The following is a 17,251-nucleotide window of genomic DNA, read 5'->3' as shown; positions in this document are numbered from 1 at the left end:
CCGAGCTGTTTCCTGGAGCGAAGGAAGCTGCGGGGTGATGATATGAAGGTGTGTAAAATCATGGGACGAATAGATAGGATGATTGCAGAGTCGTTTACCCAGGATGAAGATTCAAACATAACACCTCAGGTTTAAGGTGAGAGGGGCAAGATTTAGAAGGAACCTGAAGGGAAGGCTTGACACAAAGATGGTGCTGGGTATATAGAACGAACTTTGATAAGACGATTTACTTCTGACATTACTTTTTTTCTCCCTAGACGGATGTCGTCTGAGACTTCTGAGTTGATTATGTGTTACTCGAAGGGCTGAATGGCCTACTCCTGCACCTATTGTCTATTGTCTACTCCTGTATTGCAGATGTCCGGCCAGTGATAGGGTCCACGATATGATACCAGGTGTTTTATTGTGTTCTCTCTCCTGTGCCCACTCCTCACCTTTTCCTCACATTTGTCCAACAGTTCATTTGTGGTTAACCCCCATTGTAGCAAAGTGTGGCGTCATGCATTTTGGTCGTAGGAACAAGGCGTAGACTATTTGCTACATGGGGAGAGAATCCAGAAATCAGAGGTGCAAATAGACTTGGGACTCCTTGTGCAAGTCAAATCGGTGGTGTGGGGGGCGGGGGGGGGGGGGGGGGGGGCTCCTTGAAACATAAAGTATAGTGAAAGGCTTGGATGGATGTGGAGAGGATGTTTCCACTAGTGCTCGATTCTACCACCAGAGGTCGTAGCTTCAGAATTAAAGAACATTCCTTTTGGAAGGAGATAAGGAGAAATTTATTTTCTCCTTCGTGGGTGATGAATCTGTGGAACTCTTCCACAGAATGCTATGGAAGCCATCAGTGGATATTGTTAAGGCAGAGATAGATAGATGTTTGATATTTTCGGGTTTCAGAGTTTCCGGGGAGAAGCCAGGAGAATGGGGGTGACCGAGAGAGATAGATCAGCCACGATTGAAAGGCGGAGTAGAATGGATGGGCCGAATGGCCTAATTTAACTCGTATCACTTATAACCCTATGACCTTGTCCGTGTATTTCCTTACATGGGCCCAGCTATGGGGAGAGATGAGGACTTTGTTCCTTGGAGAGCAGTAAGCTGAGTGGTGCTTATAAAGGCGTGTAAGTGGCAGATCGGATGAATGCACAGAGTATTTTACCCAGGACGGGGAATCAAAAACCAGAGGTCACGGGTTTCTGGTGAGAGGGGCAAGATTTATAAGCAACCTGATGGGAAGACTTTACATTCAGATGGCGATGCGCGTACGGAACGAGCTCTCAGAGGTAGCAGGGATACGTTGAGTCAAAGCTGGCATTTCTACAGTCACCACGTTTGGAAATATCACTCCCATCTCGACGGTGGCAAGAGGTAAATAGGTGACCAACTTTGGTCATTTGTGCTGAGCAATAAATGTGAGGCAGGAACTGATTGTGCAGCAACCTTCAGGTGTGCTGACGCGCCCTGAGCCCCCCCTCTCCCCTCAGATTCCCTCCCTCCCCTCAGACTCTCTCCCTCCCCTCAGACTCTCTCCCTCCCCTCAGACTCCCTCCCTCCCCTTAGACTCTCTCCCTCCCCTCAGACTCTCTCCCTCCCCTCAGACTACCTCCCTCCCCTCAGACTCCCTCCCTCCCCTCAGACTCTCTCCCTCCCCTCAGATTCCCTCCCACCAATCAGACTCCCTCCCTCCCCTCAGATTCCCTCCCTCCCCTCAGACTCTCTCCCTCCCCTCAGACTCCCTCCTTCCCCTCTGACCCCATTCTCCTGTCCTCCCCCTTTTTTCCCTCTCACACACTGCCATCTCACTCCAATCCTTCACCACTGCCGCTTTCCCTGTCTCCTTCTATCCAGCCCGCCCTCTCCTCCTCTCTCACACCACCCCTCTCTCCCCCTCCCACAGCCACCTCTCTCCCCGGCTAACCCTGCCTCTCGGTTCTCCATCTCTCCCACTCCCAACGCCACCCTCCCCGTATCCAATATTCCCCTCTATCTTCCCCCTCCCACGTCCTTCCGTCTCCCTTCAATGATGCTGGATATTTCAGGCTTTGATGAATTTATTTTGTGGCTATCAGTCACAGTGAAAGCAGGCCCCTCGGCCTAACTTGCCCACACCGGCCGATATGTCCCAGCTACACTAGGCCCACCTGCCCGTGTTTGGCCTATATTCCTCCAAACCTGTCCTATCCATGTACCTGGCTAACTGATTTTTAAATGTTGGGATAGTCCCAGCCTCAACTACCTCCTCTGGGAACTCGTTCCTTACACCTACCACCCTCTGTGTGAAAAGTTACCCCTCAGATTCCTATTAAATATTTTCTCCTTCATCATAAACCTATGTCCTCTGGACCTCGATTCGCCTACTCTGGGCAAGAGACTCGACCCGATCTATTCCTCTCATTATTTTGTACACCTTAATAAGATAACATAACAGAACTTTATTGTCATTCGGTATAAATACCGAACAAAATTTCAGCAGTCACAAGACACAGCAAAAAAGAAAAGAACACAGGACACACGACCCCAACACAAACATCCATCACAGTGACTCCAAACACCCCCTCACTGTGATGGAAGGCAACAAAACTTCCACTCTCTCCCCCCCGCACCCACGGACAGGCAGCTCGACCCCTACCGAGGCAAACGACACGAACAGCCCCCGCAAGGGGAAGGAAGACCCCGCGGCCGAGCCGCCCCGGGCACCGAAATGTCCCGCGGCCACACCGGGCGATGTTAAGTCCAGCGGCCGAGCCGCGCCGGGCGATGGAAGGCCCCGCGGCCGCTGCTAAGTCCCGCGGCCGAGCCGCACCGGGCACTGAAACGTCCCGCAGCCGAGCAGCACCGGGCACTGAAACGTCCCACAGCCGAGCCGCACCGGGCACTGAAACGTCCCGCAGCCGAGCCACGCCGGCGATGTTAAGTCCCGCAGCCGAGCCGCACCGGGCACTGAAACGTCCCGCAGCCGAGCCGCACCGGGCACTGAAACGTCCCGCGGCTGAGCCGCGCCGGCGATGTTAAGTCCCGCAGCCGAGCCGCGCCGGCGATGTTAAGTCCCGCAGCCGAGCCGCGCGATGGAAGGCCCCGCGGCCGCGCCGGGCGCTGAACCGTTCCGCGGCCGAGCCGCACCGGGCGATGGAAGGCCCCGCGGCCGCTGCTAAGTCCCGCGGCCGAGCTGCGCCCCGGGGAAGAGACCCAATAAAAGAAAGGTTTCACCCCACCCCCACCCCCACCCCACCCCCACACATACACAGCCAAAAACAGAAACAAAAACCATCCCAACACCGACACAAACAAAAAAAAAGAAAAAAAAGACAAACAGACAGCCAGAGAGCCGCAGCGGTTAGGCGCAGCCACACATCACACCTCATCCTCCAGCGCTCCAAGGAATAGGGTCCCAGCCTACTCAACGCTGACACCCTCTAGTCCTGGCAACATCCACGTAAAAAACCTTCCTCCCTGCCCCTCTCCCCTCTTCTTCCCCCTCTCCCATCACTGATGCTGGAATTTTCAGGCTTTGATGTATTTATTTTGTTTCTATCAGTGGTCTGCTGATCCCGACACGCTCTTCCTCCCTCCCCCCCCCCTCTCCGTGTCTCTGCCGCCACCCCTTTGCCATTGCGGCCGCTGGGATGATGAGGCTTGGATCAGTGTGTGTGTGGGTGTTGGCCGCGGGCTGCTGGCTCACGCTGCCAGCTCACGGCTCCACTAGAAGGAGAGCGGGCGGCGAGGTTTGGCGTAGCCCAGCTGCGCCCAGTTGCTGAGGGCAGACACCAGGCCCAGGACCGTCTCCATCTGGATGGGTTTCTCCAGCAGCAGCGGCCCGTTGGCTCGGCCCGCGAGGGGTTGCTCCCGGTGGGCCATCCCCGCCCCCCGGGTCAGCTCCGTACGGAAAGACCCCAACTGTGGGCAGGAGAGAGGGGGAGTGAGACAGCAGCACGGGGAGAGATACAGAGGAGAGGGGGAGTGAGACAGGGGAGAGGGGGAGAGATACAGGGGAGAGGGGGAGTGAGACAGCAGCACGGGGAGAGATACAGGGAGAAGGGGAGTGAGACAGCAGCACGGGGAGAGATACAGGGAGAGGGGGAGTGAGACAGCAGCACGGGGAAAGATACAGGGAGAGGGGGAGTGAGACAGCAGCATGGACACACACACACACACACACACACACACACACACACACACACACAGGAAGAGAGACTGGAGGGGGATGTACATGCACACACAAAACTACACGCACACCCACACAAATGCATGCACACACATGTACATACACATGTACACACACATGTACACGCGCACAAATACGCTCACGGGGTGACTGGAGAAGGGCTCGTACACACACACACACACACACACACACACACACGGGGAGAGAGACTGGAGAGGGGCACGCACACACTTACACATTAACACAGATGTGCACACACACTCACACACATGCACACACACACACACACACGGGGAGAGAAACTGGAGAGGGGCATGTACACACAGACACAGACACAGGGAGGGAGATAGTGGAGTGGGGCATGTGCACGCACACGCACACACACACACACGTGCTGGGAGATGCGAGACTACAGACACTCACACAGACATACACAGACACACACAGGCACAGGTAGAGAGAGACACAGGTAGATGTCCCCCCCAGTCTCCCCACACCAGTCCCCCCGTCCCCACAGTCTCCTCCATAGTCTCCCCCCACAGTCTCTCCCCATTTCTCACCCCAACCTTCTCCCCCCAGTGTCACCCCCAGTCTCTCCCCCCCCCCACGGTCTCCCCTCACCCCCACAGTTTCCCCACCAGTGCCTCACACCACAGTCTCCCCTACCCCCCAACCAGTGTCTCGCCTCCCCCCCCAGTCTCCCCACTCACCGTGCAGGGGGGTGACAGGTGCCCGCTTTCTACCCCGGGGTGTTCTGTCAGGATGACGGACGGCAGATCCCGAGCCCAGGGGTTCCAGCGGGAACGGAACGACGGCTCCCGCAGTTTGGCCCATCCCAGCCGCAGCCCCAGCCCACAGCGCCTGGGCTCAAAGGACAGGGCGGTGCGTTCACACCCGCTCACACTCACACACACTCACACACACAAACGTGCACACATCCCACACACACACGCACTCACACACACACATGCACGCACGGACACACACACGTGCACACACACCACACACACCACTCACACACCACACACTCACACACACCACACACTTACAAACCCGCACCCCTTCCACATTCCGAGACACCCCCGTAACCCACTGAGCCCTCATCCACTGCCCACACCGAGACACCCCCCACTCATACCCTCCTACGTCTACACCCAACATAACTCACCCCCAGTCCGAAACAACCCCATATTCCACCGTCCCACACACCCCAAGTCTCAGACACCCACATACATCCCCTCAGCCACCCTCTCCCCACACTGAGCCTCTGCCCACTCAACCTCTCCCACTCCTATCCCCCCATACTCCACGCCCCCCCTCCCCACACTGAGCCCCTACCCACTCACACACTCCCACTGATCCCCCATACTCCAACCCCCCCTCCCCACTCCAGGGGTCCCCATACACTCCCCACCCTAACCTGGTCTGTGGCAGGGACTAAGTGATGGGTGAGTGAGGGGGTGTGGGCGAGAGGGAGTGTGAGTGAGGGGTAGGTAGGTGAGGTGTAGGTGGGTGAGGGTGTGTGGGTGATGGTGTGTGGGTGAGGGGTGGGTGAAGTCTGTGTGGGTGAGGGGGTGTGTGGGTGATGAGTATGTGGGTGAGAGGGTGAGGGGGTGTGGGTGGGGGTGAGGGTGAGGGATTGTGTGGGTGAGGGGATGTGGGTGAGGGGGTGTGGGTGTGGGGGGGAGGGTGAGGGGATGTGGGTGAGGGGGTGTGGGTGAGGGGGGGAGGGTGAGGGGATGTGGGTGAGGGGATGTGGGTGAGGGGGTGTGGGTGAGGGGGGGAGGGTGAGGGGATGTGGGTGAGGGGGTGTGGGTGAGGGGGGTGGGAGTGGGTTGTGGGTGAAGGGGTGTGGGTGAGGGGGTGTGGGTTGTGGGTGAGGGGGGGTTGAGGGAGTTTGTGGGTGAGGGGGGTGTGGGTGAGGGCGTGTGGGTGTGGGGTGTCTAGGAGTGGGTTTGGGAGGGAGGGTGTGGGAGTGTCTCGGAGTGGAGGTGGGAGGAACAGTGTGTGTGGGGGTGTCTAGGCATGGGGGTGAGGGGGAATGAGATATGGGGTGTAGGTGTGGGAGGGGATGGGGCTGTCTAGGAGTGGGGGAGGGGAGAGGGTGAGTGTGGTGTATGTGGGGCATTGGAGAGGTGGGTGAGGGCAGGTGTGTGGGGGTGGGGGGATGGGAGGGAGGGTGTGTCTCGCAGTGGGGGTGTGATATCGGGGTGTAGGAGTGGGAGGGGCTGAGGGATGTTGAGGAGTGGGGGTGGGCGGGAGGGTGTGTGGGGTATGGAGGTGCAGGGGTGGGGAAGTGGTGTAGGGGGGTAAAGGGAAGCCGGGTGAACTGGTATGGGGGTTTGCAGGAGTGGGAGTGGGTGAGTTGAGGGTGTAAAAGTGGGCGGGGGTGAGTGGGGGTGGCTTGGAGTGGGAGGGAGTGGGATATGGGATGTGTCTGGGCTGGCTGAGGATGGGTGTAGTAGGGGATATGGGGTGGTTTGGTGCTGGGTGAGGATGGTCTAGGAGTGGGGGGGGGTGAGATATGGGGGGGTGTATAGACTGGGTGAGAGGGAGTGGAGAGTGGGGAATGGAGGGGTGGGTAGGACTGGGTGAGAGGGATCTAGGAGTGGAGAGTTGGTTGTGGGGGTGTTGGCGGGATATGGGGGGCTGTAGGGACTGGGTAAGAGTTGTCTCGGAGTGGAGAGTGGAGGGGAGGGGTTTGGTGCACGGGTGGATATGCAGGGACTGCGTGAGAAGTGCGGGTGGGATAAGAGGGGGTGGAGGGACTGGGTGAGGGGGGTCCAGGAGTGGGGGGTGGGGAATGGAGGGTGGTGTCGGCACTGGGTGAGGGTTCCCCTAGGGTGGGGGAGGGGGGGTGAGGGGAGTCCAGGTGTGCGGTGTCGGCACTGGGTGAGGGTTCCCCCAGGGTGGGGGAGGGGGGGTGAGGTTCCCCCAGGGAGGGGGAGGTGAAGTTCCCCCAGGGTGGGGGAGGGGGGGTGAGGTTCCCCCAGGGAGGGGGAGGGGGGTGAAGTTCCCCCAGGGTGGGGGGGGGGGGTGAGGTTCCCTCAGGGTGGGGGAGGGGGGGTGAGGTTCCCTCAGGGTGGGGGAGGGGGCGGTGTGGGGAGCCCAGTGTTTCGTTTTGTTTAGAGATTCAGTGCAGAAAGAGGCCCTTCGGCCCATCGAGTCCGTGCCGACCAGCACTTCCCTCACATAACCACTATCCTACACACACAAGGGACAATTGTTACACATATACCAAGCTAATTAGCCTATAAACCTGTACGTCTTTGGAGTGTGGGAGGAAACCAGAGATCCCGAAGAAAACTCACGCAGGTGACGAGAAGAACATTCAAACTCCATACAGACAGTACCCGTAGGGAGGGGAGAGGGAGGGGGTGGAGGGGGAGAGGGAGAGGGAGAGGGAGAGGGAGGCAGCAACTCTAGCGCTGTCCGCCATGGCCGCCCAGTGTTGACTCACCTGCTGAGGGAGGTTGAGGGGAAGTGGAAGGGGCCGACAGTGATGCTGTCGATGTAGTGCAGGGGGATTCGCAGCAGCAGGTGACAGGACAGGCCCACAAAGACACCAGCAGGACTCGTGGGGTCAGCAGCACCAGTTTCTCGCTCTCCCGGTTCCAGTGGTCCACCCTGAGTGGGGCAGGAGACGGGGAGATGCACTCACTCATTCACTCCTGCTCCGTGGCAACGGGGCTTTCCAAAGGGAGCGTCCGTCCCCACCCTCGCCCCACCCACCCTCCCGATACAGACTCACCGTCCCTCATCCACACCCCCCTCCCTCACCCATACCCCCACCCTCCCTCACCCATATCCCCACCCTCCCTCACCCATACCCCCACCCTCCCTCACCCACACCTCCACCCTCCCTCACCCACACCCCCTGCCTCACCCACAACCTCACCCCTGACCAACATCCGCGCCTGTGGGTCAGGGGTCAGTCAAGCTGTAGGATTGCCTCTCTCCCCGCAGTTCCCCTCTCCCCCCCTGTTCACCTCTCCCTCCCATGTTCCCCTCTCTTTCCCCCGTTCCCCTCTCTCTGCCCAGTTCCCCTCTCTCTCCCCTCGTTCCCCTCTCTCTGCCCAGTTCGCCTTTCTGTCCCTCTATCCGCACCTTCCTATCCTCTCCCACACCCTGCCTGTCTCCTCTCCCCTTTTCCCTCACACCTCCCCTCCTCATCTCCCACCCCCTGCTCCCTTGCACCCTCTCCACTGACGTCTCACTCCGGCAGAAGCTGGGCATCCCCCCCCCCCCTCCCCTCTCCCCTCTCCGCTCCACCGATCTGGGGTCTCTTACTCTGTCAGGAGCCAGGCTCCCTGCACTTTGCCGTCTTCATCCCCCAGTGTTTTCTCCGTCTCGCTGATCGCTGCTTGCAACACTCCTGGCTGTGGAGACACAGTGAGAGAGAGATGGTTTATGTCCACTGGGGAGAGAGAGGGAGACTGTGACCACTGGGGAGAGAGAGGGACTGTAACCCCCCACTGGGGAGAGAGAGACTGTGACCCCCCACTGGGGAGAGAGAGAGACTGTAACCCCCACTGGGGAGAGAGAGGGAGACTGTGACCCCCCACTGGGGAGAGACAGGGACTGTGACCCTCCACTGGGGAGAGAGAGAGACTGTGACCCCCCACTGGGGAGAGAGAGGGAGCGACAGAGACTGCAACCCTCTGCTGGGAGAGAATAAAACTGTGACCCTCCACTGGGGAGAGAGGGAGAAATAGTGGTCGTGGGAGATAGAGAGAGAGAGAGAGGCAGAGAGAGAGACAGAGAGAGAGGCAGAGAGAGAGACAGAGAGAGAGGCAGAGAGAGAGAGACAGAGGGAGAGGGGGAGAGAGAGATGATTTCCATCCAACAGAGAGATAGAGGTGAGACGGAGACTGTGACCCTTCACTGTGAGACAGACGGATAGATGAACCCTCTGACCCCACTCTGACCACAACCATCATGGAGAGAGACTAGGCCTGTCCTTCCCTCGCTGACCCCAGGAGGTGATGCCCAGATCCCCAGCAGTATCCCAGACCCATCTCCCAGCCACCGCGCAGCCCACACTCACCCGCAGAGCAAAGAATTCATCCCGGTGGCTCTGGCCCGAGGACGGGGGGAGGAGAGAGGAGGAGAACTCCCCCCGTGGGAGAGGGGGATACAGTCGGGAGAGGTCAGCAGGGGTTACAGGGGTCACGCCCGAGCCCGCGGCAGAGGTCACGCACTGTTCCACTCCTGGGTCAGGGTTCAGGTGCTCTACTGACCCCGGGGTAAAGGTGGCGTCGGGTTCCAGTTGCGGCGAGGGAACGCTGGGCTCCAGCTGATCCCCCATGGCCGGCAGGGGAACCCCTGCTCCTCCCGAATCGGGGAAGGGACGGTGAGGGAATCGCGGGGCTCCGGGACGGGATCAGCTCCAGTCCAGGCCGGAGCGAAGCAGCAAACTCCGGGTGTGAGCAGTCAGGGGCAGGGTGGGTCAGGGTCACAGGGTCAGGGGTCACAGGGTCAGGGGTGAGGAACGGTCAGGATGTGGGACAGGAGGGGGTTTGGGAGGAGTAAGGGTCAGGGTGCATGAAGGGTCAGGGTCAGGATGATGTCAAGGGTCAGGTTCCGGGACAGGGTCAGGGGTGGCCAGGTCTCCGTAACACAACAACTGAGGACGACACTCCACCGCTGAGATAAACCAGGAAACTGGTGAGAGGCTGCAGCCTCGATCACAACACCCAACCACCGGAAATGTAGAAAAACAGGGTCCAGTTGCCAGGAAACAGCCGACACTCAACAGGGAAATAACCCAGAGCAGAACAACAGAGAAAATATGTGTTACTGATACAAGAGTGTTACAGTGTGGGGTGTATCAGTGTTATAGCGAGTGGTGTATCAGTGTTACAGTGATGGTGTGGGGTGTATCAGTGTTACAGTGAGTGGTGTGGGGTGTATCAGTGTTACAGTGAGGGTGTGGGGTGTATCAGTGTTACAGTGATGGTGTGGGATGTATCAGTGTTACAGTGATGGTGTGGGGTGTATCAGTGTTACAGTGAGTGGTGTGGGGTGTATCAGTGTTACAGTGAGGGTGTGGGGTGTATCAGTGTTACAGTGGGGGTGTGGGGTGTATCAGTGTCACAGTGAGGGTGTGGGGTGTATCAGTGTTACAGTGGGGGTGTGAGGTGTATCAGTGTTACAGTGAGGCGTGGATCAGTGTTGCATTAAGCTGTGAGGGGGTAGAGTGTTACAGTGAGTGCTGTATTGGAGTTACATTGAGGGGTCTGGGGTGTTATAGTGAGGTCTGGGATGTATCGGTGTTGCAGTGAGGTGTGTAACAATGTTGTGCAGAGGAGTGCAAGGTTTATCAGTGTTACAGTGAGGCGTGGATCGGTGTTGCATTAGGCAGTGAGGGGGTAGAGTGTTACAGTGAGGGCTGTATTGGAGTTACAATGAGGGGTGTGGGGTGTATCAGTGTTACAGTGAGGGGTGTGGGGTGTATCAGTGTTACAGTGAGGGGAGTGGGGTGTATCAGTGTTACAGTGAGGTGTGTGGGTACCTCGGGACAAGTGACAAGAAACGAAACTGAACTGAACTGGGATGTATCAGTGTTACAGTGAGCAGTCTGGCTAAAAGACTGTGCATTCACCTCATCACTCTCTAGATTATAATTGGACCACCCCTCAGCCCTGTGATCCATGGAACAAAGTCTTAATCTGTCCAACCTCTCCCTACAGCAGTCTGAAGAAGGGTCTTGACCCGAAACGTCACCCATTCCTTCTCTCCAGCATTTTGTGAATAAATAATCTCCCTATAGCCGAGTGCCTCTAGTCCTAGCAACATACTGAGAAATCTCTGAACTTTTTCCAGCTTAATAATATCCTTTCTGCAGCAGTGTGACCAAAACTGAACGCAATACTCCAGATTCGGGGGCACTAACGTCTTCTCATAATGTCCCAACTTCTCCACTCAATACTGTGACTGATGAAGGCCTATGTGTCGAAAGCCTCCCTTTTCACCCTATCCACCTGTGATCCCACTTTCAGGGAACAACGTGCCTGTACTCTGCAATCCCTCTGCTCTACAACAGTGCCGTACATTCACTGTGAAGGTCCTCGCCTGGTTTGATTTCCCAAAATCACCTACTTGTACTTATCTGCATTAAACTCCATTAGCCATTCCTCAACCAACTTGCCCAGCTGATCAAGATCCTGCAGTAATTTTAATAACCATCTTCACTTTTATGACACAATCCAGTTCAGTGTCATTTGCAAGCTTACTAATCATGCCTCACATTGTACAACAATGGGCCCAGCACCGAACCCCGAAGCACAGCACTAGACAAGGCCTTCGGTGTGAAGATCATCCTGCCACCTCTGTGCTCTGCTTCCTTCCATGAAGCCAATTCCACATCCAGTTTATGAGCTCCCCTTGGATCCCATGTGATCTAACGTTCCAGAGCAGACTATCATGAAGAACCTTTTCAAATGCCTTGCTAAAGTCTATAGAGAAAATATCTATGGCCTTGCCCTTGTCAACCTTTTTCGTTACTTCAAAAAACTCTATCAAATACATTAGACACAATCTCTCACGTACAAAACCATGCTGATGACACCGTTATTGTTTATAATATAAAATGTATATATAAACTAAGTTTATATATATATATATGAGTGTGTGCGTGTGTATACTTTATATCCATAAATAAAAAGGTTCATATATATAAACCTATTTTGGTGTTTATTATGGTGTTTACAGGGTAGAATGTTTACTCTGCTGTTGTGTTACGGTAACAATTTCAGTGTGGAGGAAGGAACTGCAAATTCTGTTTGAAGAAAGGTCTCGACCTGAAACATCACCCATTCCTTCTCTCCAGAGATGTTGCCTGTCCCGCTGAGATACTCCAGCATTTTGTATCTACCAAGGAACTGCAAATGTTTTAAACTGAAGATAGACACAAAATGCTGGCGTATCCCAGCGGGACAGGCAGCATCTCTGCAGAGAAGGAATGGGTGACTTTTTATTCTTCTGTTTCGGGGCATATGGCAATAAAATAGTCTTGGCTCTCTAGCTGGCATGTAATATTGTCAGGGTAAAAGTGAAAGGTTTTTAAGAGTGTGTGTCGATAATTCACCAGAAAGTTGTATACACAATATAGCAAAAAAGTGGTTGAGGGGTAGGGGCTGGAGGATAGACGGTAGATGGAATGGGGAGGAGGTGAGGGGGAGGCGGCGATGGTAGAGGGGAGATGGTAGGTGGGCACGGGAAGGGTCGGGTACCAGATAGATGGGGAGATCGGTGCAGGGGGGTAGACAGTGAGGGAAGGGGGCATTGGGTTAGGTATAGGTTAGGTGAGGGGCATAGGAGAGAGGAGTATGGGGAAGGGGACATGGGGAGGGGAAGTGTAATCGGGGAGAGAAGGTGGAGGGAAGTTGGGGAGGATTGCATGGGGAGAGTAGATGGGGAGGGGCGCATGGTCGAAAGGCAAGGGAAGAGTAGATGGGGAGGGGGGCATGGTGGAAGGGCAAGGGGAGAGTAGATGGAGAAGGGGGCATGGTGGAAGGGCACCAGGATTGTAAGCTGGGAATTTGGGCACGGGGAAGGGAAAGAGTACGCGGGGGAGGGGTATGGGGAAGTGTAAACGGGGAGTGGGCATTGAGGATGATAGATGGAGAGGAATGCATGGCCTTTTATTCTGAGGCTGTGGCCTCTGATCTTAGACTCTCCCACGAGTGGCAACATCCTCTCCACATCCACCCTGTCGAGGCCATTCATTTTTCAACGCTGTCTCTCTCTACCCCCCCCCCCACAGGGAGATGGAATATGCACTTGCTCTGATTTTGTTTTTAGGGTGGCATACTGGCGCAGTGGTAGATCCTGATCTTGGCTACTGTCTGGCTGGAGTTTGCATATTCTCTCTGTGAAACACTGCAACCCTGCATATCTCGCACACAAAATGATGCAAGTCTTACCATGAATGAGAGGAATAATAAGTGTTATCCATGTTTATGAAGTTCATTTTTGAATGATTTAAAATTGAGGGTGTTGGTGCAATATACTGCGAACGCACAAATGCATCGTTATGAGATATTCACATTTAAAAAATCCATAAATCACAAATAAAAACAAGGTGCCTATGTTATTTGACCAACTTATCGGTTGAATTTAGATATGAAATTTTTACAGGTTGTAGGGTGGTGGAGAAGGATCGTGTTAATGCGTGTAACTAATTTTTCACAAAAGTGAGGGTTATTATTGCACCAACCCCCTCAATTATACGTTAAATTCCAAATTAAACTATGGTAGCAATGTACAGTGCATTCAGAAAGTATTCAGACCCCTTCACTTTTTCCACATTTTGCTACGTTACAGCCTTATTTTAAAATGGATTAATTTTTTAAAATTATCAATCTACACACAATACCCCATAATAAAAAAGTGATAACAGGTGTTTAGAAATCTTTGCAAAGTAATTAAAAATAAATAACTGAAATATCACATTGACATAAGTATTCAGACCCTTTGCTATGAGACTCAAAATTGAGTTTATGTTCATCCTGTTTCCATTGATTATCCTTGAGATGTTTCTACAACTTGATTGGAGTCCACCAATGGTAAACTAAATTGATTGGAAATGATTTGGAAAGGTACACCTGTCTACTTAATGTCCCACAGTTGACAGTGCATGTCCGGGCAAAAACCAAGCCATGAAGACGAAGGAATTTTCCAGAGACGTCCGAGACAGGATTGTGTCTCCCTCATTCTTAAATGGAAAAATGTTGGAACCACCAGGACTTTTCAAAGAGCTGGCCACCCGGCCAAACTGAGCAATCAGGGCAGAAGGGCCTTGGTCAGGGAGGTGATCAAGAACCCGATGGTCACTCTGACAGAGCTCCAGAGTTCCTCTGTGAAGAAGGAAGAACCTTCCAGAAGGACAACTATATCTGCAGCACTCCACTAATCCGGCCTTTATGGTAGCGTGGCCAGATGGAAGCCACTCCTCAGTAAAAGGCACATGACAGCCCGCTTGGAGTTTGCCAAAAGGAACCTAAAGGTCTCTCAGATCATGAGAAACAAGATTTTCTGGTCTAATGAAACCAAGATTGAACTCTTTGGCCTGAATGCCAAGTGGCACCGCTCAACACCTGGCCAATACCATACCTACGGTGAAGCATGGTGGAGGCAGCATCATGCTGTGGGGATGCTTCTCAGTGGCAGGAACTGGGAGACTAGTCAGGATCGAGGGAAAGATAAACAGAGCAACGACCCTAAGCACACAGGCAAAACAATGCAGGAGTGGCTTTGTGACAAGTCTGTGAATGTCCTTGAGTGGCCCAGCCAGAGCCCGGACTTGAATCCGATCGAACTTCTCTGGAGGGACCTGTAAATAGTTGTGCATCGACGCTCCCTGTCCAACCTGACAGAGCTTGAGAGGATCTGCAGGGAAGAATGGGAGAAGTCTTCGCTTTTTTCTTATGGGGTATAATGTGTACATTGATGACCTGGGTGACCTTGTACACCAGTCACTGAAAGTTGGCGTGCAGGTACAGCACACAGTGAAGAAAGCTAATGGCATGTTGGCCTTCATAACGAGAGGATTTCAGTATAGGAGTAAAACGGTTCTTCTGCACTTGTATATGGCCCTGGTAAGACCACATCTGGAGTATTGTGTAGTTTTGGTCTCACAATTTGAGGAAGGACATCCTTGTAATTGAGGCAGTTCAGTGTAGGTTCACGAGATTGATTCCTGGGATGGCGGGACTGTCACATGAGGAAAGTTTGAAAAGACTAGGCTTGTATTCACTGGGAGTTTAGAAGGATGGGGATCTTGTAGAGACATATAAAATTGTAAAATTGTAAAAGGACTGGACAAGCTAGATGCAGGAAAAATGTTCCCAATGTTGGGGGAATCTAGAACCATGGGCCACAGTCTTAGAATAAAGGGGAGGCCATTTAAAACGGAGGTGAGAAGGAACTTTTTCACCCTGACAGTTGTCAATTTGTGGAATTCTCTGCCACAGAGGGCAGTGGAGGCCAAATCACTGGATGAATTTAAGAGAGAGTTAGATCGAGCTCTCGGTGCTCGTGGAATCAAGGGATATGGGGAGAGGTTGGGCACAGGTTACTGATTGCGGATGATCACAATGAATGGCGGTGCTAGCTAGAAGGGTCGAATGGCCTCCTCCTGCACCTATTTTCTATGTTTCTATTATAAAAACAAATTAAATCCATTTTAAAAGAAGGCTGTAACATAGCAAAATGTGGAAAAGGTGAAGGGGTCTCAACACTTTCTGAATGCACTGTCCATTATTCCTGTCTAAAGCTAGCACTTCTGTATCAGTGTAGGTATGTATTCATTACATTTCATTACATTTCATTACACTAATATAGAAGGAAAAGAATGAAACAATATCTTGACATGTGTTCATAGTTATTTTACTCACAATATTAGGTTTTCTGGAAATAAGTTTGATGTCACTGATTGTGAATGGGTATGGATAGGCCCAAATGAAATGTATGTGAGAGAACAGTGATCATCATAGGGGGGACCGTGTTCGAGAGGTGTGTGCATTACTGATTTTATATAAGAAAATAACTGCAGATGCTGGTACAAATCGATTTATTCACAAAATGCTGGAGTAACTCAGCAGGTCAGGCAGCATCTCGGGAGCGAAGGAATTGGGTGACGTTTCGGGTCGAGACCCTTCTTCAGACTGATCTTATATATATATAGAGGAAATCACAAGAAATAAACTAGATATATATATGTGTGTGTGTGTGTGTGTGTGTGTGTGTGTGTGTGTGTATGCATATATATAAACATAGCACAAAAAGTAAGGAAATTTGTGTTTGGTAGAATATTTCTTTGTTGTAACAATGCTTCTTGGCAATAAATCTTATACCGTTGGAAAGCCTGTTTATTTCCATTTTAAATGGTGCCACATTTGTAAGGAACATGCATTTGTGGGATGAGCAGCAGAGCTGAGTATATGGGTTGAACCCATGAAAAATTTGCCAAATCTTCTCTGCCAATGCCAAACAGCTTATTCTGCTGTTGCTATTGACTCTTGTTTTGAGCTTCTGGTACCCCAGGTGCTGACAATCAGGTGCCTGATTGGCACCTGATTGGCAGCATCTGTGAGCATGGGCCCTGCTACAGTGGTCAGTAGGTGTCTGCTCCAAGAATCGGCATGCCACGTTTGACTGATTTGGATAGGGCCCGTGCGATAGGGCAACTTCAAGCTGGTGTTCCGCAAAACCAAGTTGCGGCATTATTTGGAGTGAGCCCTAGTACCATCTCCAAAGTGAAGGCCAAGTTCCATATAACGGGGGATGTCAGAGACAGGCCGCGAAGTGGGCGTCCCAAGAAGACGACACCCGAAGAAGACCGTTTCCTCACCCTGTCAGCACTTAGGAACAGTAGGCTGTCTTCTACAGATTTGCAGTCAAGGTTTGCAGGACGATATGGCCGACGGCTCTCTGCCCAGACAATTCGGAACAGACTGCACGCAGCCGATCTCCGGTCTCATAGCGCTGCCAGGAGGCCTGCCATGACTGCCCTTCACCGTCAGGCCCGTTTGCGCTGGTGTCGGCAACACGTGCACTGGAACCTGAACATGTGGAGGAACGTTATGTTCAGCGATGAGTCCAGATTCTGCCTAAGGCAGTTGGATCATAGGGTCAAAGTGTGGAGAAGACGCGGAGAACGCTATGCTGATTGCTGCACCGATAGAGTAACATCTTTTGGTGGAGGCAGTGTGATGGTGTGGGGCGGCATCTCCCTCACTGGAAAAACAAGGCTTGTCATCATTGGAGGCAATCTCAATGCAGAGAGATATCGAGATGAGATTCTGCAACCAGTGGCAATCCCATATCTCCACAGTCTGGGACCGAACTCTATCCTCCAAGATGACAATGCTCGCCCCCACAGAGCAGGGTTTCTCAGAGACTACCTCCAGAATTTGGGAGTGGAGAGGATGGAATGGCCTGCCTGCAGTCCTGACCTCAACCCCATTGAACACTTGTGGGATCAGCTTGGGCGTGCTGTTCGTGCCAGAGTGACCAACACAACCACGTTGGCTGACTTGCGACAAATGCTGGTTGAAGAATGGGATGCCATCCCACAACAGTGTGTGA

General features: G+C 53.4%; 1 pseudogene; it reads right to left on the bottom strand.

Annotated features, from left to right (window-relative positions):
* Positions 1–3,696: 3,696 nt before the first annotated feature.
* Positions 3,697–9,611, bottom strand: LOC144612427 (tumor protein p63-regulated gene 1-like protein; annotated as a pseudogene).
* Positions 9,612–17,251: the final 7,640 nt, after the last annotated feature.

The sequence above is a fragment of the Rhinoraja longicauda genome, chromosome 44 (assembly GCF_053455715.1).
Source record: "Rhinoraja longicauda isolate Sanriku21f chromosome 44, sRhiLon1.1, whole genome shotgun sequence".
In the NCBI taxonomy this organism is placed as follows: Eukaryota; Metazoa; Chordata; class Chondrichthyes; order Rajiformes; family Arhynchobatidae; genus Rhinoraja; species Rhinoraja longicauda.
Note: the sequence above shows the minus strand (reverse complement) of the source record. Positions and strands in the feature narration are given on the sequence as shown.